The sequence below is a fragment of the Arachis ipaensis genome, chromosome B8, assembly GCF_059453495.1.
Source record: "Arachis ipaensis isolate K30076 ecotype BB chromosome B8, ASM5945349v1, whole genome shotgun sequence".
NCBI lineage: Eukaryota > Viridiplantae > Streptophyta > Magnoliopsida > Fabales > Fabaceae > Arachis > Arachis ipaensis.
In genome coordinates this window covers 106,583,435-106,605,722 of record NC_142443.1, presented here as the reverse complement: position 1 = coordinate 106,605,722, position 22,288 = coordinate 106,583,435, and the positions used below count along the sequence as shown (strand labels likewise).

General features: G+C 37.5%; 3 non-coding genes across 3 annotated transcripts; 2 read left to right on the top strand and 1 right to left on the bottom strand.

Annotated features, from left to right (window-relative positions):
- Window positions 1–1,017: 1,017 nt before the first annotated feature.
- On the top strand, window positions 1,018–1,125 carry LOC148549145 (small nucleolar RNA R71). The gene has a single exon (XR_015897647.1). It is a non-coding gene; the product is annotated as a small nucleolar RNA R71 (small nucleolar RNA).
- Window positions 1,126–5,949: 4,824 nt separating this feature from the next.
- On the top strand, window positions 5,950–6,057 carry LOC148549144 (small nucleolar RNA R71). Its single transcript, XR_015898678.1, has one exon. It is a non-coding gene; the product is annotated as a small nucleolar RNA R71 (small nucleolar RNA).
- Window positions 6,058–15,767: 9,710 nt separating this feature from the next.
- LOC148549143 (small nucleolar RNA R71) lies at window positions 15,768–15,875 on the bottom strand. The gene has a single exon (XR_015897753.1). It is a non-coding gene; the product is annotated as a small nucleolar RNA R71 (small nucleolar RNA).
- Between the last annotated feature and the right edge of the window lie 6,413 nt (window positions 15,876–22,288).

Genomic DNA, 22,288 nt, shown 5'->3' with positions numbered 1-22,288 from the left:
TTTGGCATTTAGCTTCATGATTGCACCAAGGAACTTGGCAGCTTGCTCTTCAATAATATCCTCATTCTCTTCAGAAGAGGAATACTCATCAGAGCTCATGAATGGCATAAGGAGGTTCAATGGAATCTCTATGGTCTCTAGATGAGCCTCAGAGTCCTTTGGTTCCTCAGAGGGAAGCTCCTTATTGATCACTGGACGTCCCAGGAGGTCTTCCTCCTTGGGATTCACGTCCTTCTCCTCTCTTGTGGGTTCAGCCATGGTAATTAATCCAATGGCCTTGCACTCTCCTTTTGGATTCTCTTCTGTATTGCTTGGGAGAGTACTATGAGGGATTTCAGTGATCCTTTTACTCAGCTAGCCCACTTGTGCTTCCAAATTTCTAATGGAAGACCTTGTTTCATTCATGAAACTTGCAGTGGTCTTGGATAGATCAGAGACTAAGTTTGCTAAATTAGAGGTACTTTGTTCAGAGTTCTCTGTCTGTTGCTGAGTGGATGATGGAAAAGGCTTGTTATTGCTAAACCTGTTTCTTCCACCATTATTAAAGCCTTGTTGAGGCCTTTGATCCTTCCATGAGAGATTTGGATGATTTCTCCATGATGGATTATAGGTGTTTCCATAAGGTTCACCTAAGTAATTCACCTCTTCTATTGCAGGGTTCTCAGGATCATAAGCTTCTTCTTCAGAAGATGCCTCTTGAGTACTGTTGGATGCAGCTTGCATTCCATTCAGACTCTGAGAAATCATATTGACTTGCTGAGTCAAAATTTTATTCTGAGCCAATATGGCATTCAGAGTATCAATTTCAAGAACTCCCTTCTTCATAGGCGTCCCATTACTCACAGGATTCCTCTCAGAAGTGTACATGAACTGGTTATTAGCAACCATGTCAATGCGTTCTTCAGCTTCTGCAGGCGTTTTCTTTAGGTGAATGGATCCACCTGCAGAAGTATCCAATGACATTTTAGCCAATTCAGATAGACCATCATAGAATATATCCAGGATGGTCCATTCTGAAAGCATGTCAGAAGGACACTTTTTGGTCAGTCCTTTGTATCTCTCCCAAGATTCATAGAGGGATTCACCTTCTTTCTGTCTGAAGGTCTGAACATCCACTCTAAGCTTACTCAGCTTTTGAGGAGGAAAGAACTTGGCTAAGAAAGCCTTGACCAGCTTATCCCAAGAGTTCAGGCTATCCTTAGGTTGAGAGTCCAACCATACTCTAGCTCTGTCTCTTACAGCAAAAGGGAAAAGCATGAGCCTGTAGACTTCAGGATGTACTCCATTAGTCTTAACAGTATCACATATCTGCAAGAATTCAGTTAAGAACTGAAAAGGATCTTCAGATGGAAGTCCATGAAACTTGCAGTTCTGCTGCATCAGAGAAACTAATTGAGGTTTCAGCTCAAAGTTGTTTGCTCCAATGGCAGGAATGGAGATGCTTCTTCCATGTAAATTGGAATTAGGTGCAGTAAAGTCACCAAGCATCCTCCTTGCATTATTATTATTTTCGGCTGCCATCTCCTTTTCTTATTCGAAAATTTCTGAAAGGTTATCTTTGGATTGTTGTATTTTAGCTTCTCTTAGTTTCCTCTTCAGAGTCCTTTCAGGTTCTGGATCTGCTTCAACAAGAATAGTCTTGTCCTTGCTCCTGCTCATATGACAAAAAAGAGGGCACAGAAATAATAATAATAATAATAATAATAATAATAATAATAGGGATCCTTTATACCACAGTATAGAGGTCCTTGTGTGAGTAGAAGAAAAGAAGAAGAAAATCTAAACTCAGAGAGAGAGGGTTCGGATTTTTGGGGAGTGATGGAGAGATGTTAGTAGATTTATAAATAAAATAGAAGGAGATGAGAGAGAAGGATAATTTTCAAAAATAATTTTTGAAAAAGAATTAGTGATTTTCGAAAATAGTTTTTGAAAAAGGTTAGTAATTTTCGAAAATAAAAATCAGAAATTAAAATAATTAGTTAATTAAAAAGAAATTTTTGAAAAAGGGGGAGATATTTTTGAAAATTAGAGGGAGAGAGAGTTAGTTAGGTAGTTTTGAAAAAGATAAGAAACAAACAAAAAGTTAGTTAGTTAGTTGAAACAAATTTTGAAAAGATAAGAAGTTAGGAAGTTAGAAAAGATATTTTGAAATCAAATTTTTGAAAAAGATAGGATAAGAAGATATTTTTGAAAAGATATGATTTAAATTAGTTTTTGAAAAAGATTTAACTTTTAAAATCACAATTAATGACTTGATTCATAAGAAATCACAAGATATGATTCTAGAACTCAAAGTTTGAATCTTTCTTAACAAGCAAGTAACAAACTTGAAATTTTTGAATCAAAACATTAATTGTTGAAGATATTTTCGAAAATATGATGTAAAATTAAGAAAAATATTTTTGAAAAATATTTTTGGAATTTTCGAGAATAGATAAGAAAAATGAAAAAGATTTGATTTTTGAAATTTTTTATGATGAGAGGGAAAAACATGAAAAAGATGCAATGCATGAAATTTTTAGATCAAAACAATGAATGCATGCAAGAATGCTATGGATGTCAAGATGAACACCAAGAACACTTTGAATGTCAAGATGAACATCAAGAACTTATTTTTGAAAATTTTTATATGCAAAGAAAACATGCAAGACACCAAACTTAGAAATCTTTCATGTTTAGACTCTATGGATGCAAAAATGCACATGTAAAACAAGAAAAGACACAAAACATGCAAATGCAAAGATCAAACAAGAAGACTTACCAAGAACAACTTGAAGATCATGAAGAACACTATGAATGCATGAATTTTTGAAAAAATGCAAGATGCACATGCAATTGACACCAAACTTATAACATGACTCAAGACTCAAACAAGAAACACAAAAAATATTTTTGATTTTTATTATTTTATGATTTTTTTTGTATTTTTATAAAATTGATTGAAAAAGAAACATAAGGATTGCAAAATTTTTAATATGAATTCCAGGAATCTTATGCTCTTTAGTCTAAAGCTCCAATCAAAGGGTCAGGCATGGCTTAATAGCCAGCCAAGCTTTAGTATGTAACTCAGACATGACACGCCTAACATGCCCTACAGTCGTGGCTTTACAGCCAGCCAGGCTTCAACAAGCTTTATGAAACACTAGAATTCATTCTTAAAAATTCTGAAGAAAAATATATTTTTGAAAACATTTTTATTTTTTTTTCGAAAACTGATGAGAAATTTTTTTGAAAGATTTTTGAAAAATTTTTGAAAATTAAAACAAAAAGAAAATTACCTAATCTGAGCAACAAGATGAACCGTTAGTTGTCCAAACTCGAACAATCCCCGGCAACGGCGCCAAAAACTTGGTATGCGAAATTGTTACTCAGGTTGTGAATTATTGTTCGAAATTGATTCCCTGGCGATGGCACCAAAAACGGATGCACAAAACCAAGGTTTAAACATATTTTCACAACTTCGCATAACTAACCAGCAAGTGCACTGGGTCGTCCAAGTAATACCTTACGTGAGTAAGGGTCGAATCCCACGGAGATTGTTGGTATGAAGCAAGCTATGGTCACCTTGTAAATCTCAGTCAGGCGGATATAAAATAGTTATGGAGTTTTCGAAATTAATTAATAAGTAAACATAGAATACGGATAGAAACACTTATGTAATTCATTGGTGAGAATTTCAGATAAGCGTATAGAGATGCTTTCGTTCCTCTGAACCTCTGCTTTCCTGCTGCCTTCATCCAATCAGTCTTACTCCTTTCCATGGCTGGCTTTATGCAAGGGCATCACCGTTGTCAGTGGCTACATCCCCTCCTCTTGTGAAAATGGTCCAAGATGCCCTGTCACGGCACGGCTAATCATCTGAGGTTCCCAATCATGCTGGAATAGGATTCACCCTCCTTTTGCATCTGTCACTAGGCCCAGCACTCGCGAGTTTGAAGCTCGTCACAGTCATTCAATCCCAGAGTCCTACTCGGAATACCACAGACAAGGTTTAGACTTTCCGGACTCTCATGAATGCCGCCATCAATCTAGCTTATACCACGAAGATTCTGATTAAGAGATCCAAGAGATACTCATTCAATCTAAGGTAGAACGGAAGTGGTTGTCAGGCACGCGTTCATGGGGGAATGATGATGATTGTCACGTTCATCACATTCAGGTTGAAGTGCGAATGAATATCTTAGAAGCGGAATAAGTTGAATTGAATAGAAAAACAGTAGTACTTTGCATTAATCTTTGAGGAACAGCAGAGCTCCACACCTTAATCTATGGAGTGTAGAAACTCTACCGTATGAAAATACATAAGTGATAATGGTCCAGGCATGGCCGAATGGCCAGCCCCTCTGATCTAAGAACCAGGCGTCCAAAGATCTAAAATGATCAAAAGATAAAACTCAGGATCTCAAATACAATAGTAAAAAGTCCTATTTAAAATAAGCTAGCTACTAGGGTTTACAAAAGTAAGTAATTGATGCATAAATCCACTTCCGGGGCCCACTTGGTGTGTGCTTGGGCTGAGCTTGAAGTCTACACGTGGAGAGGCCATTCTTGGAGTTGAACGCCAGCTTTTGTGCCAGTTTGGGCGTTGAACTCCACTTTGCAACTTGTTTCTGGCGCTGGACGCCAGAATTGGGCAGAGAACTGGCGTTGAACGCCAGTTTGCGTCGTCTAAACTCGGGCAAAGTATGGACTATTATATATTTCTGGAAAGCTCTGGATGTCTACTTTCCATCGCAATTGGAAGCGCGCCATTTTGATTTCTGTAGCTCCAGAAAATCCATTTTGAGTGCAGGGAGGTCAGAATCCAACAGCATCAGCAGTCCTTCTTCAACCTCTGAATATGATTTTTGCTCAAGTCCCTCAATTTCAGCTAGAAAATACCTGAAATCACAGAAAAATACAAAAACTCATAGTAAAGTCCAGAAATGTGAATTTAACATAAAAACCAATGAAAACATCCCTAAAAGTAACTAGATTCTACTAAAAACATACTAAAAACAATGCCAAAAAGCGTATAAATTATCCGCTCATCAATGGCATAAGGAGGTTCAATGGAATCTCTATGGTCTCTAGATGAGTCTCAGATTCCTTTGGTTCCTCAGAGGGAAGCTCCTAATTGATCACTAGACGTCCCATGAGGTCTTCCTCCTTGGGATTCACGTCCTCTCCTTCCTTCACAGGTTCGGCCATGGTGATTAATTCAATGGCCTTGCACTCTCCTTTAGGATTTTCTTCTGTATTGCTTGGGAGAGTACTAGGAGGGATTTCAGTGATCCTTTTACTCAGCTGGCCCACTTGTGCCTCCAAATTTCTAATGGATGACCTTGTTTCATTCATGAAACTCATAGTGGCCTTATATAGATCAGAGACTAAGTTTGTTAAATTAGAGGTATTTTGTTCAGAGTTCTCTGTCTGTTGCTGAGTGGATGATGGAAAGGGTTTACTATTGTTAAACCTATTTCTTCCACCATTATTAAAGCCTTGTTGAGGCTTTTGATCCTTCCATGAGAAATTTCGATGATTTCTCCATGATGGGTTATAGGTGTTTCCATAAGGTTCACCCATATAATTTACCTCTGCTATTGCAGGGTTTTCAGGATCATAGGCTTCTTCTTCAGAAGCTGCCTCTTGAGTACTGTCGGATGCAGCTTGCATTCCATTCAGACTCTGAGAAATCATATTGACTTGCTGAGTCAAAATTTTATTCTAAGCCAATATGGCATTCAGAGTATCAATTTCAAGAACTCCCTTCTTCATAGGCGTCCCATTACTCACAGGATTCCTCTCAGAAGTGTACATGAACTGGTTATTAGCAACCTTGTCAATGCGTTCTTCAGCTTCTGCAGGCGTTTTCTTTAGGTGAATGGATCCACCTGCAGAAGTATCCAATGACATCTTAGCCAATTCAGACAGACCATCATAGAATATATCCAGGATGGTCCATTCTGAAAGCATGTCAGAAGGACACTTTTTGGTCAGTCCTTTGTATCTCTCCCAAGCTTCATAGAGGGATTCACCTTCTTTCTGTTTGAAGGTTTGAACATCCACTCTAAGCTTACTCAGCTTTTGAGGAGGAAAGAACTTGGCTAAGAAAGCCTTGACCAGCTTATCCCAAGAGTTCAGGCTATCCTTAGGTTGAGAGTCCAACCATATTCTAGCTCTGTCTCTTACAGCAAAAGGGAAAAGCATGAGCCTGTAGACTTTAGGATCTACTCTATTAGTCTTAACAGTATCACATATCTGCAAGAATTCAGTTAAGAACTGAAAAGGATCTTCTGATGGAAGTCCATGAAACTTGCAGTTTTGCTGCATCAGAGAAACTAATTGAGGTTTAAGCTCAAAATTGTTTGCTCCAATGGCAGGAATGGAGATGCTTCTTCCATGTAAATTGGAATTAGGTGCAGTAAAGTCACCAAGCATCCTCCTTGCATTATTATTATTTTCGGCTGCCATCTCCTCTTCTTGTTCGAAAATTTCTGAAAGGTGCTTGCTGGATTGTTGTAATTTAGCTTCTCTTAGTTTCCTCTTCAGAGTCCTTTCAGGTTCTGGATTAGCTTCAACAAGAATGCCTTTTTCCTTGTTCCTGCTCATAAGAAAGAGAAGAGAACAAGAAAAGAAGAGGAATCATCTATGTCACAGTAAAGAGGTTCCTTATTGTTAGTAGAAGAAGAAAAGGAATAGGGGTGAAGAAGAATGAAGAATCCAAACACAAGGGTAAGGATAGGAGCAGTGACGTGAGATGAAGAGAAGTGTTAGTAGATGAATAAATAATTAGAAGGAGATGAGGGAGAAGGATTTTCGAAAATTATTTTTGAAAAAAGGTTAGTGATTTTCGAAAATAGTTTTTGAAAAAGGTTAGTAATTTTCGAAAATTAAAATAAAAAATTAAAATAATTAGTTAATTAAAAAGAATTATTGAAAAAGAGGGAAGATATTTTCGAAAATTAGAGAGAGAGAGTTAGTTAGGGTAGTTTTGAAAAAGATAAGAAACAAACAAAAAGTTAGTTAGTTAGTTGAAACAAATTTTGAAAAGATAAGAAGTTAGGAAAAGATATTTTGAAATCAAATTTTTGAAAAAGATAAGATAAGAAGATATTTTTGAAAAGATATGATTGAAATTAGTTTTGAAAAAGATTTGATTTTTAAAATCACAATTAATGACTTGATTCACAAGAAATCACAAGATATGATTCTAGAACTCAAAGTTTGAATCTTTCTTAACAAGCAAGTAACAAACTTGAAATTTTTGAATCAAAACATTAATTGATGATGTTATTTTCGAAAATTAGGAGATAAAGATAAGAAAAAGATTTTTGAAAAATATTTTTAAAATTTTTGAAAATAACTAAGAAAAATGAAAAAGATTTGATTTTTGAAAAAGATTTTGAAAAAGATAAGATTTTTAAATTGAAAATTTGATTTGACTCATAAGAAACAACTAGATTTTAAAATTTTTTGAAAGAGTCAAATCTAATTTTCGAAAATTTAAGAGAGAAAAAGGGGAAGATTTTTTTTTGATTTTTTGAATTTTTTAATGATGAGAGGGAAAAAAACATGAAAATGATGCAATGCATGAAAATTTTGGATCAAAACAATGAATGCATGCAAGAATGCTATGATTGTCAAGATAAACACCAAGAACACTATGAATGTCAAGATGAACATCAAGAACTTATTTTTGAAAAAATTTTTAATGCAAAGAAAACATGCAAGACACCAAACTTAAAAATTTTTCATGTATAGACATTATGAATGCAAGAATGCATATGAAAAACAAGAAAAGACACAAAACATGAAAACATCAAGATCAAACAAGAAGACTTACCAAGAACAATTTGAAGATTATGAAGAACACTATGAATGCATGAATTTTTCGAAAAATGCAAGATGAATATGCAATTGACACCAAACTTTCAACTTGACTCAAGACTCAAACAAGAAACATGAAATATTTTTGATTTTTATGATTTTATGATTTTTTTTTTGTATTTTTATTTTATATTATTCGAAAATCATTTGAAAAAGAAAAATAAGGATTCCAAAATTTTTAATATGAATTCCATGAATCTTATGCTCTTTAGTCTAAAGCTCCAATCAAAGGGTCAGGCATGGCTTAATAGCCAGCCAAGCTTTAGTATGTAACTCAGACATGACACGCCTGACATACCCTATCCAGAAGAATTGGACATGGCTTTACAGCCAGCCAGGCTTCAACATGCTTCATGACACACTAGAATTCATTCTTAAAAATTCTGAAGAAAAATATATTTTTGAAAACATTTTTATTTAAAATTTTTTTTTCGAAAACAAAGGAGAAAATTTTTGAAAGATTTTTGAAAAATTTTTGAAAACTTTTTGAAAAGAAAACGAAAAGAAAGTTACCCAATCTGAGCAACAAGATGAACCGTCAGTTGTCCAAACTCGAACAATCTCCGGCAACGGCGCCAAAAACTTGGTGCACGAAATTGTGATCATCAATGGTGCCATCAACATGGTACGCTCAATTGTAATCTCAACTCTTTATCACAACTTCGCACAACTAACCAGCAAGTGCACTGGGTCGTCCAAGTAATAAACCTTACACGAGTAAGGGTCGATCCCACGGAGATTGTTGGTATGAAGCAAGCTATGGTCACCTTGTAAATCTCAGTCAGGCGGATATAAAATAGTTATGGAGTTTTCGAACATAAATAATAAATAGATAGAACATAAGGATAGAAATACTTATGTAATTCATTGGTTATAATTTCAGATAAGCGTATAGAGATGCATTTGTTCCTCTGAACCTGTGCTTTCCTGCTGTCTTCATCCAATCAATCTTACTCCTTTCCATGGCTGGCTTTATGTAAGGACATCACCGTTGTCAATGGCTACTTTTGATCCTCTCTGGAAAATGGTCCGATGCGCTGTCACTGCATGGCTAATCGTCTGAAGGCATCACCCTTGTCAATGGCTGCATCCCATCCTCTTGTGAAATGGTCCAAATGCTCTGTCACAGCACGGCTAATCATCTGAGGTTCTCGATCATGCTGGAATAGGATTCACCCTCCTTTTGCGTCTGTCACTACGCCCAGCACTCGCGAGTTTGAAGTTCATCACAGTCATTCAATCCCAGAGTCCTACTCGGAATACCACAGACAAGGTTTAGACTTTCCGGACTCTCATGAATGCCGCCATCAATCTAGCTTATACCACGAAGATTCTGATTAAGAGATCCAAGAGATACTCATTCAATCTAAGGTAGAACGGAAGTGGTTGTCAGGCACGCATTCGTGGGGAAATGATGATGATTGTCACGTTCATCACATTCAGGTTGAAGTGCGAATGAATATCTTAGAAGCGGAATAAGTTGAATTGAATAGAAAAACAGTAGTGCTTTGCATTAATCTTTGAGGAACAGCAGAGCTCCACACCTTAATCTATGGAGTGTAGAAACTCTACCGTTAAAAATACATAAGTGAAAGGTTCAGGCATGGCCGAATGGCCAGCCCCTCTGATCTAAGAACCAGACGTCCCAAGATGTCTAATACAATAGTAAAAAGTCCTATTTATAATAAACTAGCTACTAGGGTTTACAGAAGTAAGTAATTGATGCATAAATCCATTTCCGGGGCCCACTTGGTGTGTGCTTGGGCTGAGCTTGAATGTTACACGTGCAGAGGCTCTTTCTGGAGTTGAACACCAGGTTGTAACGTATTTCTGGCGTTCAACTCTGGTTTGTGATGTTTTTCTGGCATTTAACTCCAGATAGCAGCATAGAACTGGCGTTCAACGCCCTTTTACGTCCTCTAAACTCAGTCAAAGTATGGACTATTATACATTGCTGGAAAGCCCTAGATGTCTACTTTCCAAAGCAATTGGAAGCGCGCCAGTTTGAGTTCTGTATCTCCAGAAAATCCATTTTGAGTGCAGGGAGGTCAGAATCCAACAGCATCAGCAGTCCTTCTTCTACCTCTGAATCTGATTTTTGCTCAAGTCCCTCAATTTCAGCCAGAAAATACCTGAAATCACAGAAAAACACACAAACTCATAGTAAAGTCCATAAATGTGAATTTAACATAAAAACTAATAAAAACATCCCTAAAAGTAACTAGATTCTACTAAAAACATACTAAAAATAATGCCAAAAAGCGTATAAATTATCCGCTCATCAGTTGGAAGAAGGCAATAGAAAAGCAGAGGTTCAAAAGCAACAAAGCATCTCCAGACGCTTATCTGAAATTCCCACCAATGAATTACATAAGTAAATTTATCTTATTTTATGTTTTATTTATATTTTAATTATCAAAACCTCATAACCATTTGAATATGCCTGACTGAGATTTACAAGATGACCATAGCTTGCTTCAAGCCGACAATCTCCGTGGGATCGACCCTTACTCACGTAAGGTTTATTACTTAGACGACCCAGTGCACTTGCTGGTTAGTTGTGCGGAGATATGAAAAGTGTGAATCACGATTTCCGTGCACCAAGTGTGAATCCGTCTTCTTGTTGATCATCATTTTTCTACTTGGGTGGTGAACAGTCGGAATTCTCACAGAGACATCCAAACAATTTCCTAGACCCATTCATTTGAGAATTATACCAACCCTTATACTTCAATTTGGAGCATGCAACCATATTGAACCTTGCATGACAATTCTTACCACTAACCATCTCCCTTTTACTCTTATAGCCACAAAGAGCTCTAAGTTTCCCATCTGTCTCAAGCAAAGCATATTCAAGTGAGCTAATTAAGCTTAGAGATGAGAGATTTATCCACTTGAATGAAGGGATGGATGGTGATGGCTTTGGGGGAGAGGTCTCCAACAACCTTGGCAAGGTGATTTCCAGCTCCATTCCCTTGGGCTCTTCTTTGACAACTTCCACCACTTTACAAGCTTCTTCAATATCAACCTCTTCCTCTTGGTAGCTTTCTTCCAATTCAATCTCTTCTTCATTGTTCACCAAGGGCATGGGAGGTTGTGCTTCTTCTTCTTTAATCTCCATGTCAAGTCCAATGGGAGAGGATTCAAATGTAGATAAGAATTCATCAATGATTGAATCCATGTCTTGATCATCCCTTCAAAGTCTTTAACCATGATATGCCTTGGAGGTTGTACACCCTCCTCAACATCAAATTCAAACTCCTTAGAAGGGGGCTCTATGACTAGGCTTTCCCATGGACGTTCCGCATCTCCTAAGTCTTCGACCACTTCTTCCTCTTTAACGAGTACAGCTTCCTCCAATTGTTCCAATACAAAGTCATGCTGCTCACTGTCCACCAGAGTTTCTAGTGTCTCCTTCATGCTATGTTCTTCATTAGATTCTCCACATGAAGCCGTGGGAGTTCCTTGAATGCCCGAACGTCGGGAAGGTAATCGATTTATTGCTTGCTCCAGTTGATGAAGGGTTGCATGAAATTGATCTACTATTTCCTTGAGGCAAGCCTGTGATTCTCGGGTTGATGGATATGGACATGGTGCATATAGAAGTGGTGGTTCTTGGGGGTAATTGGATTGGAATTGGGGTGGATAAGGGTTAGGGTCATATGGTGGTGAATGGTTGTAGGTGGCTTGTGAGTATGGTGGTTCAAAGCTATGTTGAGGAGGTGGTTCATTGGCATATGATGGAGCTTGCTGGGAACTACAAGGGGTCCACCATATCTATCATCTTGGTATGCACCTCGGAATATCTCTTGACCATAGTAATTTGGTGGAGGTGGTTTGTCACGAAGGGGTCCACCATAACTATTGTCTTGGCATGCATTGTAGAATGGTCATTGTCCATGGTATCTTGGAAGGTGTTGTTGCCGAAAAGGTTGATCAGATCCTCGTGGCTCCTTCCATCTTTGATTGTTTCAACCTTGATGCATGTTCCTGTTATAGCTTCCATTCTTTTCAAAAACATTAGAACCAAACTCAAAGCGACGGGGGTGAGAACTCATAGTAACTAATAAAAATTAAAAAAAAAATAAAAATAAATAAACAAGCAAAATAAAATATTTACAATAACTAATAATAAGGCACACGTTTGCAATTCCCCAGCAACGACGCCATTTTGACGAGCAGAAGATTAATGGTTTAGAATTCACAATAAATTCTTGTTGCAAGTATAGTTTCTAAACCAAGCAATAATCCTTTCATACAAAAACTTGTTTGTCACTTAAGCAAACCCAATAAAATTGATAACCGAAGTATTGAAACCTCAGGTCGTCTCTCAAGGAATTGCAGGAAAGTATGATTTATTATTCGTTATGGAAAAAGTATATTTTGTTTTGGGTTTTTAAAATAAGGAACAAGTAATTTAAATGACAAGAAAAATAAATTAATAATTAGAAAATCTCTTGGCAAGGTATGAGAACTGAAAATCCTATCCTAGTTATCCTTATCAGGTGTGATGAGAATTGGACTTTTCTCCCACTTAGTTAACCATTACTAAATAAAGGAAAGTCAAGTGGACTAATTAACTTGATTCCTCAAGTCCTAGTCAACTCCTATGGAAAGACTAGCTTTAAAGGGATCCAAATCAATCAGCAATCCCAATTTCCAATCAACTACTGAGTTTGATAACTCAAGTGTCACCAATTACTCAACCAAAGTCAAAAGGGAAGAAAATCTACTCGAATGAAAATAATTTGAATTAATTAGAAGCATCAATAACATAAATTAAAGAAAGCAATCATAAATCTGAAATACCTCAATATGTATTAATTAAGAAAATCAATCCTAACATGGAGTTCATAAACCAAATTAAAAAGATAAATAACAATTAAAGTAATAGAATAAATAAAAGTAGAAAATAAATTAAAGGAACATTGAACCTGTGATTGAAGAGAAGTAGCCTAATCATAATAGAAATCCTAAATCCTAATCCTAATCCTAAATCCTAAGAGAGAGGAGAGAGTCTCTCTCTCTAAAAGCTACATCTAAACCTAAAATTGTGTATATGAAAGTTGTCTCTTATGTTGTATGAATTCATTCCCCCACTTTATAGCCTTTAATCTGTGTTTTCTGGGCTGAGAACTGGGTCAAAATGCGGCCCAAAATCGTCCCAGCATTTTCTGTTAATTCTGCAGATCACGCAGGTCATGCGTACGAGTCATCCATGCGTTCGCGTCATTTGGCGATTTTCCTTGTCACGCGTACGCATCGTCCACGCGTTCTCGTCATTCGTGCAGACTCCAATCCACGCGTTCGCGTCGCTGCGATTTTCTCCAATCCACGCGTTCGCGTGGGCCATGCGCTCGCATCGGTGTTCGCTGGTCATCTCCTTAGTTTCTTGTGTTCCTTCCATTTTTGCAAGCTTCCTCTCTATTTTCTAAGTCATTCCTGCCCTATGAAGCCTGAAACACTTAACACACATATCACGGCATCGGATGGTGTAAAGGAGAATTAAAATATACTAATTAAAGATCTTTAGGAAGCAAGTTTTCAATCATAGAATAATTCTAGGAAGGAATTATAAAATTATGCAATTAGTATGAATAAGTGGGTGAAGACTTGATGAAACCATTCAATTAAACACAAGATAAACCATAAAATAGTGGTTTATCAAGTATCATGAGATATGTTGAAGCCTGGCTGGCTGTGAAGCCATGTCTAATCTTTTGGACTGAGGCTTCTACTTCTCATTGACATGCTTGTATGTTTTATACTAAAGCTTGGCTGGTTATTTGGCCATGTCTAATCTTTTGGACCGAAGCTTTCACTTAAAGCTTGGCTGGCCATTGGCCATGTCTAATTCTTTTGGACCGAAACTTTAGACTAACATTGCATGATTCTTGGGATTCAGTAATTAAAAACTTTGTATCCCTTTACTTTCTTTTTCCTTTCGAAAAAAAAATTTAATAAAATCATAAAAACCAAAAATATTTTGTGTTTCTTGTTTGAGTCTAGTGTCAAGTTTTAAGTTTGGTGTCAATTGCATATCTTGATTTTTCTTTAAATTTTTGAAAATTCATCATGTGTTCTTCTTTGATCTTCAAATTGTTCTTGATGATTTTTCTTGTTTTGTGTCTTTTCTTGTTTTTCTTATGCATTTTCAAATTCATAGTGTCTAAACAATAAAAATTTTTAAGTTTGGTGTCCTGCATGTGTTTCTTTTCTTAAAAATTTTCAAAAATATGTTCTTGATGTTCATCATGATCTTCAAAGTGTTCTTGGTGTTCATCTTGACATTCAAAGTGTTCTTGCATGCATTTTTTGTCTTAATCTTAAACTTTTATGTTTTGTATCATTTTTGTATTTTTCTCTCTCATCATTAAAATTCAAAAAAATAAAAAAATATCTTTCCCTTATTTTACTCATAAATTTTCAAAATTTTGAGTTGATTTGGTCAAAAAAAAATTTTCAAAATTTAGTTGTTTCTTGTTAGTCAAGTCAAAATTTCAATTTAAAAATCCTATCTTTTCAAATCCTTTTCAAGAATCAAATCTTTTTCATTTTTCTTTCATGTTTTTCGAAAATTTCAAATTTAATTTTCAAAATCTTTTCCTTATTTTTATTTCATATTTTCGAATTTGTTACTAACATTTAATGTTTTGATTCAAAAATTTTAAGTTGTTACTTGCCTATTAAGAAATGATCAATCTTTAAATGCTAGAATCTTATCTTTTAGTTTCTTGTTAGTCAAGTAATCAACTTTAATTTAAAAAATCAAATCTTTTTAATTTTCTTTTCAAATATTTTTCAAAATAGATTTCAATCATATCTTTTTCAAAACTTCATTTCAAAATCTTTTTCTAACTTCTTATCTTTTCAAAAATTGATTTTCAAATCTTTTTCAATTAACTACTTGACTTTTTGTTTGATTTTAAAAGTTTTCTATTTCAATCATATCTTTTTCAAAACCACCTAACTACTTTTCTCTCTCCAATTTTCGAAAATCACTAACCACTTTTTCAAAAATATTTTTAATTAATTAATTTATTTAGTTTTCAAATTTTATTTTATTTCTTCTCTTAATTTTTGAATACTAACCAATAATTAAAATAAAAACAAAAATATTTTTCTTTTCTTATAATTAAAATTCGAATAACTCTCTCTCTCATCTCTTTCTATTTATTTTATTTATTTACTAATACTTCTTCTCTACTTATAATTTGAACCCTCTCCCTCTCTCTGTGTTCGAATTCTCCTTCTCACTTCTTCATTCTATTTCTTCTATTCTTCTACTCACATAAAAAAATCTCTATACTGTGACATAGAGGATTCCTTTTCTTTTCTGTTCTCTTCTTTTTCATATGAGTAGGAACAAGGATAAGAACATTCTTGTTGAAGCTGATCCTGAACCTAAAAGGACTCTGAAAAGGAAGCTAAGAGAAGCTAAAGCACAAAACTCTGGAGAGGACCTAACAGAAATTTTCAAAAAAGAAGTAGTTGTGGCAGCCGAAAATAACAACAATGGTGGAGATGCAAGGAAGATGCTTGGTGACTTTACTGCACCCACTTCTGACTTCTATGGAGGAAGCATCTCAATTCCTGCAATTGGAGCAAACAACTTTGAGCTTAAGCCTCAATTAGTTTCTCTAATGCAGTAAAATTGCAAGTTTCATGGACTTCCATTCGAAGATCTTCATCAGTTTTTAGTTGAATTCTTGCAAATCTGTGACACTGTTAAGACCAATGGGTTTAATCCTGAGGTCTACAGACTTATGCTTTTCCCTTTTGCTGTAAGAGATAGAGCTAGGACATAGTTGGACTCACAACCTAAGGAAAGCCTGAACTCTTGGGAAAAGCTGGTCAATGCCTTCTTGGCCAAATTCTTTCCACCTCAAAAGTTGAGCAAGCTTAGAGTGGAAGTCCAAATCTTCAGACAGAAGGAAGGTGAATCCCTCTATGAAGCTTGGGAAAGATACAAGCAATTGATTAGAAGGTGTCCTTCTGACATGCTTTCAGAATGGAGCATCCTATGTATATTCTATGATGGTCTGTCTGAATTGTCCAAGATGTCATTGGATCACTCTGCTGGTGGATCTCTTCATCTGAAGAAGACACCTGCAGAAGCCCAGGAACTCATTGAAATGGTTTCAAATAACCAGTTCATGTACACTTCTGAAAGAAATCCTGTGAATAATGGGATAACTCAGAAGAAAGGAGTTCTTGAGATTGATACTCTGAATGCAATATTGGCTCAGAATAAAATATTGACTCAGCAAGTCAATATGATTTCTCAGAGTCTGACTGGAATGCAAGCTGCATCCGGCAGTGCTAAAGAAGCTTCCTCTGAAGAAGAAGCTTATGACCCTAAGAATCCTGCAATGAAAGAGGTGAATTACATGGGAGAATCCTATTGAAACACCTATAATCCTTCATGGAAGAATCATCCTAATTTCTCATGGAAGGATCAACAGAAGCCTCAATAAGGCTTCAATAATAATAATGGTGGAAGAAATAGGTTTGGCAATAGCAAGCCTTTCCCATCATCTTCTGAGCAACAGACAGAGAATTCTAAGTAGAGCCTCTCTGACTTAGCAACCATAGTCTCTGATCTATCTAAGACCACTCTCAGTTTCATGACTGAAACAAGGTCCTCCATTAGAAATTTGGAGGCACAAGTAGGTCAACTGAGTAAAAGAGTTACTGAAACTCCTCCTAGTACTCTCCCAAGCAATACAGAAGAGAATCCAAAAAGAGAATGCAAGGCCATCAATATACCCAACATGGCCGAACCTGGAGAGAATCAGAAGGCAGTGATTTCCAATAAGGAAGACCTCAATGGACGTCCATTAGCCAATAAAGAGTTCCCCATTGAGGAACAAAAGGAATCTGAGGCTCATATAGAGACCATAGAGATTCCCCTGAACTTACTGTTGCCATTTATGAGCTCTGATGAGTATTCTTCCTCTGAAGAGGATGAAGATATTATTGAAGAGCAAGTTGCTCAGTATCTAGGAGCAATCATGAAGCTGAATGCCAAGTTATTTGGTAATGAGACTTGGGAGAATGAATCTCCATTGCTCATCAATGAACTAAATACATTGGTTCATTAGAAATTACCTCAAAAGAAACCGGATCCCGGAAAGTTCTTAATACCTTGCATCATAGGCACCATGACCTTTAAGAAGGCTCTGTGTGACCTTGGTTCAAGTATAAACCTCATGCCACTCTCTGTAATGGAGAAACTAGGGATCTTTGAGGTACAAGCTCCAAGAATCTCACTAGAGATGGCAGACAATTCAAGGAAACATGCTTATGGACTTGTAGAGGATGTCTTAGTGAAGGTTGAAGGCTTTTATATCCCTGCTGATTTCATAACCCTAGACACTGGGAAGGAAGAGGATGAATCCATCATCCTTGGAAGACCCTTCCTAGCCACAGAAAGAGTTGTGATTGATGTGGACAAAGGAGAGTTAGTCCTTTAATTGAATAAGGACTACCTTGTGTTTCAGGCTCAAGGATCTTCTTCTGTAACCATGGAAAGGAAGCATGAAAGGCTTCTCTCAATACAGAGTCAAACAGAACCCCCACACTCAACTTCTAAGTTTAGTGTTGGGAGGCCACCATCAAGCTCGGAGTCTATGTGAAGCTCTCTAAGAGCTCACTGTCAAGATATTGACATCAAAGAAGCGCTTATTGGGAGGCAACCCAATGTTAATTAATTAATTATATTTATTTATATTCCATTGTCATTTTATGTTTTCCTTAGGTTGATGATCATGTGAAGTCATAAAAACAACTGTAGAATTAAAGCAAAAATAAAAACAGCATAAAAAGTAGCACACCATGGAGGACAGGCTTAACGCCAGTAAGGATAGCAGAATGGGCGTTTAACACCCAGCCTGCCAGCATTCTGGGAGTTTAACACCAGAAAAGGGTGTCTGACATCTAGCTGGCGTTAAATGCCAGAAAGGGGCAGCAGACTGGCGTTTAACGGCAGGAAAGGTAGCAGAGCCGGCGTTTAACGCCAAAATTGGCACACAGAAGGCGTTTGAATGCCAGAATGGTGCAGGGAGCAGAATTCCTTGATACCTCAGGATCTGTGGACCCCACAGGATCCCCACCTATCCCACCTCTTCTTCTCTCCTCTTCACACCTTTTCATAACACTCTTCCCCAAATACCCTTGACCAATCCCATCAATAAATCTTCCCCAAACACCCTTCACCTATCAAATCTTACCCTCTTCTCCATAATCTCTTCACCACTCACATCCATCCATCATAAAGCCCCACCTACCTCACCATTCAAATTCAAACCATTTCCCTCCCAAACCCACCCCTTCACAACCGAATTCCCTCTCTCTCTTACCCTATAAATACCCCTCCTTACCACCATCCATTTTACACATCATACACAATACAACCCCCTTGGCCGAACCCTCTCATCACCTCCATCTCTTTCATTTCTTCTTCTTCTACTCCTTTCTTTCTTCTTTTGCTCGAGGACGAGCAAACCTTTTAAGTTTAGTGTGGAAAAAGCCCTGCTTTTTTATTTTTCCATAACCACTAATGGCACCTAAGACCAGAGAAACCTCTAGAAAGAGGAAAGGGAAGGCAATTGCTTCCACCTCCGAGTCATGGGAGATGGAGAGATTCATCTCAAAGGTCCATCAAAACCACTTCTATGAAGTTGTGGCCAAGAAAAAGGTGATTCCCGAAGTCCCTTTCAAGCTCAAAAAGAGTGAATATCCGGAGATCCGACGTGAGATTCAAAGAAGAGGTTGGAAAGCTCTCACCAACCCAATCCAACATGTCGGAATCTTAATGGTTCAAGAGTTCTATGCCAATGCATGGATCACTAGGAACCATGACCAAAGTATGAACCCGAACCCAAAGAATTGGCTCACAATGGTTTGGGGGAATTACTTGGATTTTAGTCCGGAAAATGTAAGATTGGCATTTAACTTGACAATGATGAGAGGAGATCCTGATCCTTTCACTAGAAGGGTCAACTTTGATCAAAGGTTGGACCAAGTCCTCATGGACATCTGTGTGGAAGGAGCTCAATGGAAGAGAGACTCAAGAGGTAAGCCGGTTCAATTAAGAAGGCTTGACCTTAAACCCGTGGCTAGGGGATGGTTGGAGTTCATCCAACGCTCTATCATTCCTACTAGCAACCGGTCTGAAGTTATAATAGACCGGGCTATCATGATCCATAGCATCATGATTGGAGAGGAAGTAGAAGTTCATGAGATCATATCCCTAGAACTCTACAAGGTGGCGGACAAGCCCTCTACTTTGGCAAGGTTAGCCTTCCCTCATCTCATCTGTACCCTATGCAATTTAGCTGAAATTGTCATAGAGGAAGACATCCTCATTGAAGGAGACAAGCCCATCACTAAGAAGAAGATGGAGCAAACAAGAGAGCCCACTCATGGACCTCAACAAGAGCATGAAGAAATTCCTCATCAAGAAATCCCTGAGATACCTCAAGGGATGCACTTTCCTCCACAAAACTATTTGGAGCAAATCAACACCTCCTTAGGAGAATTGAGTTCCAACATGGGGCAACTAAGGATGGAGCACCAAGAGCACTCCATTATCTTCAATGAAATCAGAGAGGACTAAAGAGCCATGAGGGAGGAGCAACAAAGGCAAGGAAGAGATATAGTGGAGCTCAAGCACTCCATAAGATCTTCAAGAGGAAGAACTAGCCGCCATCACTAAGGTGGACCCGTTCTTTAATTTCCTTGTTTTTATTTTTCTGTTTTTCGAAATTTATGCTTTATGTTTTGTCTATGTTTGTGTCTTTATTACATGATCATTAGTGTCTAGTGTCTATGTCTTAAAGCTATGAATGTCCTATGAATCCTTCACCTTTCTTAAATGAAAAATGTTTTTAATTGCAAAAGAACAAGAGGTACATGGATTTCGAATTTTATCTTGAAATTAGCTTAATTATTTTGATGTGGTGGCAATACTTTTATTTTCTGAATGAATGCTTGAACAGTGCATATTTTTGATATTGTTGTTTATGAATGTTAAAATTGTTGGCTCTTGAAAGAATAATGAAAAAAGAAATGTTATTGATAATCTGAAAAATCATAAAATTGATTCTTGAAGCAAGAAAAAGCAGTGAAAAGCTTGCAAAAAAACAAGAAAAGAAAAAAAAAGTGGCGAAAAAGAAAGAAAGAAAAAGAAAAAGCAAGCAGAAAAAGCCAGTAGCCCTTTAAACCAAAAGGCAAGGGTAAAAAGGATCCAAGGCTTTGAGCATTAATGGATAGGACGGCCCAAAGGAATAAAATCCTGGCCTAAGCAGCTAAACCAAGCTATCGCTAACCATGTGCTTGTGGCGTGAAGGTGTCAAGTGAAAAGTTTGAGACTGAGCGGTTAAAGTCGTGGTCCAAAGAAAAAAGAGTGTGCTTAAGAGCTCTGGACACCTCTAATTGGGGACTCTAGCAAAGCTGAGTCACAATCTGAAAAGGTTCACCCAGTTATGTGTCTGTGGCATTTATGTATCCGGTGGTAATATTGGAAAACAAAATGCTTAGGGTCACATTTACTATGAGCTTGTGTGTTTCTCTGTGATTTCAGGGATTTTCTGGCTGAAATTTAGGGACCTAAGCAAAAATCTGATTCAGAGGCTGAAAAAGGACTGTAGATGTTGTTGGATTCTGACCCTTCTGCACTCGAAGTGGATTTTCTGGAGCTACAGAAGCCCAATTGGCGCGCTCTCGATTGCGTTGAAAAGTAGACATCCTGCTTTCTAGAAATATATAATAGTTCATACTTTGCCCGAGATTTGATGGCCCAAACTAGCATCCAAAGCCAGCCTAAAACATCTTGGCGTAAAACGCCCAAACTGGCACCAGAATTGGAGTTAAACGCCCAAACTGGCACCAAAGCTGGCGTTTAACTCCAGGAACAGCCTATGCACGTGAAAGCTTCAATGCTCAGCCCAAGCACACACCAAGTGGGCCCCGGAAGTGGATTTCTGCACTATCTGCACTTAGTTACTCATTTTCTGTAAACCTAGGTTACCAGTTTAGTATAAAAACTACTTTTAGATATTTATTTTACATCTTTTGGAAATCTTTTATCAGAATTTTATCATATTTTACATTTGGAGAGGCTGGCCTCACGGCCATGCCTAGACCTTTTTCACTTATGTATTTTCTACGGTGGAGTTTCTACACCCCATAGATTAAGGTGTGAAGCTCTGCTATTTTTCATGAATTAATGCAATTACTACTGTTTTCTATTCAATTCATGCCTACTTCTTCTCCAAGATATACTCTCGTACTTAATTCAGTTAAGTCAGAATGAAGGGGTGACCCGTGACAATCACCTAATCTTCGTTACTCGCTTAGCCAAGATCGCGTGCCTGACAACCACAAAGTGGTCTACATGATGTTTAACGTAGTCATTGGATGACAGCTGGAGCATATTCTCTTGGGTATCTAATATATGGACCGAGTTCGTGAGATTAGTATCTTCGTGGTATAGGCTAGAACCAATTGGCAGCATTCCTGGGATTCGAAAAGTCTATACCTTGTCTGTGGTATTCCGAGTAGGATCTGGGAAGGGATGACTGTGACGAGCTTCAAACCTATGAATGTTGGGCGCAAGTGACAGTGTGCAAAAGGATCAATGGATTCTATTCCGATGCTAGCGGAAACCGACAGATGATTAGCCATGCGGTAGCTGTACTTGGTATTTTTCATCCGAGACGAGAAATCCGACAGTTGATTAGCTGTGCAGAAACTGTAGAGGACCATTTTCACTGAGAGGATTTTACAGCTTGCCATGGAAGGAAGTAACACATGGTTGGAAGAAGGCAATAGGAAAGCAGAGGTTCAGAAGCAACAAAGCATCTCCAAACGCTTATCTGAAATTCCCACCAATGATTTACATAAGGAACTTTATTTTATTTTATGTTTTATTTATATTTTAATTATCAAAACCTCATAACCATTTGAATCCGCCTGACTGAGATTTACAAGATGACCATAGCTTGCTTCAAGCCAACAATCTCCGTGGGATCGACCCTTACTCACGTAAGGTTTATTACTTGGACGACCCAGTGCACTTGCTGGTTAGTTGTGCAGAGATGTGAAAAGTGTGAATCACGATTTTCGTGCACCAGTGACCATAGCCTTAACTATGGTCACGGTTACCCCACCTTAAAACTGTGACCATAGTCTTATCTATGGTCACGGTTTTTACCGTGACCATAGCCTCTATGGTCACCTCCACTTAAAACCGTGACCATAGCCCTATCTATGGCCACGGTTTTCACTGTGACCATAGCCTCTATGATCACCCCTCCTTAAAATCGTGACCATAGCCCTATCTATGGTCACCCCACAAAACCTTGCTGACTTAAGTATTGGAGTCACTTGCAGGTACCACCCCTCACTTCCTCAT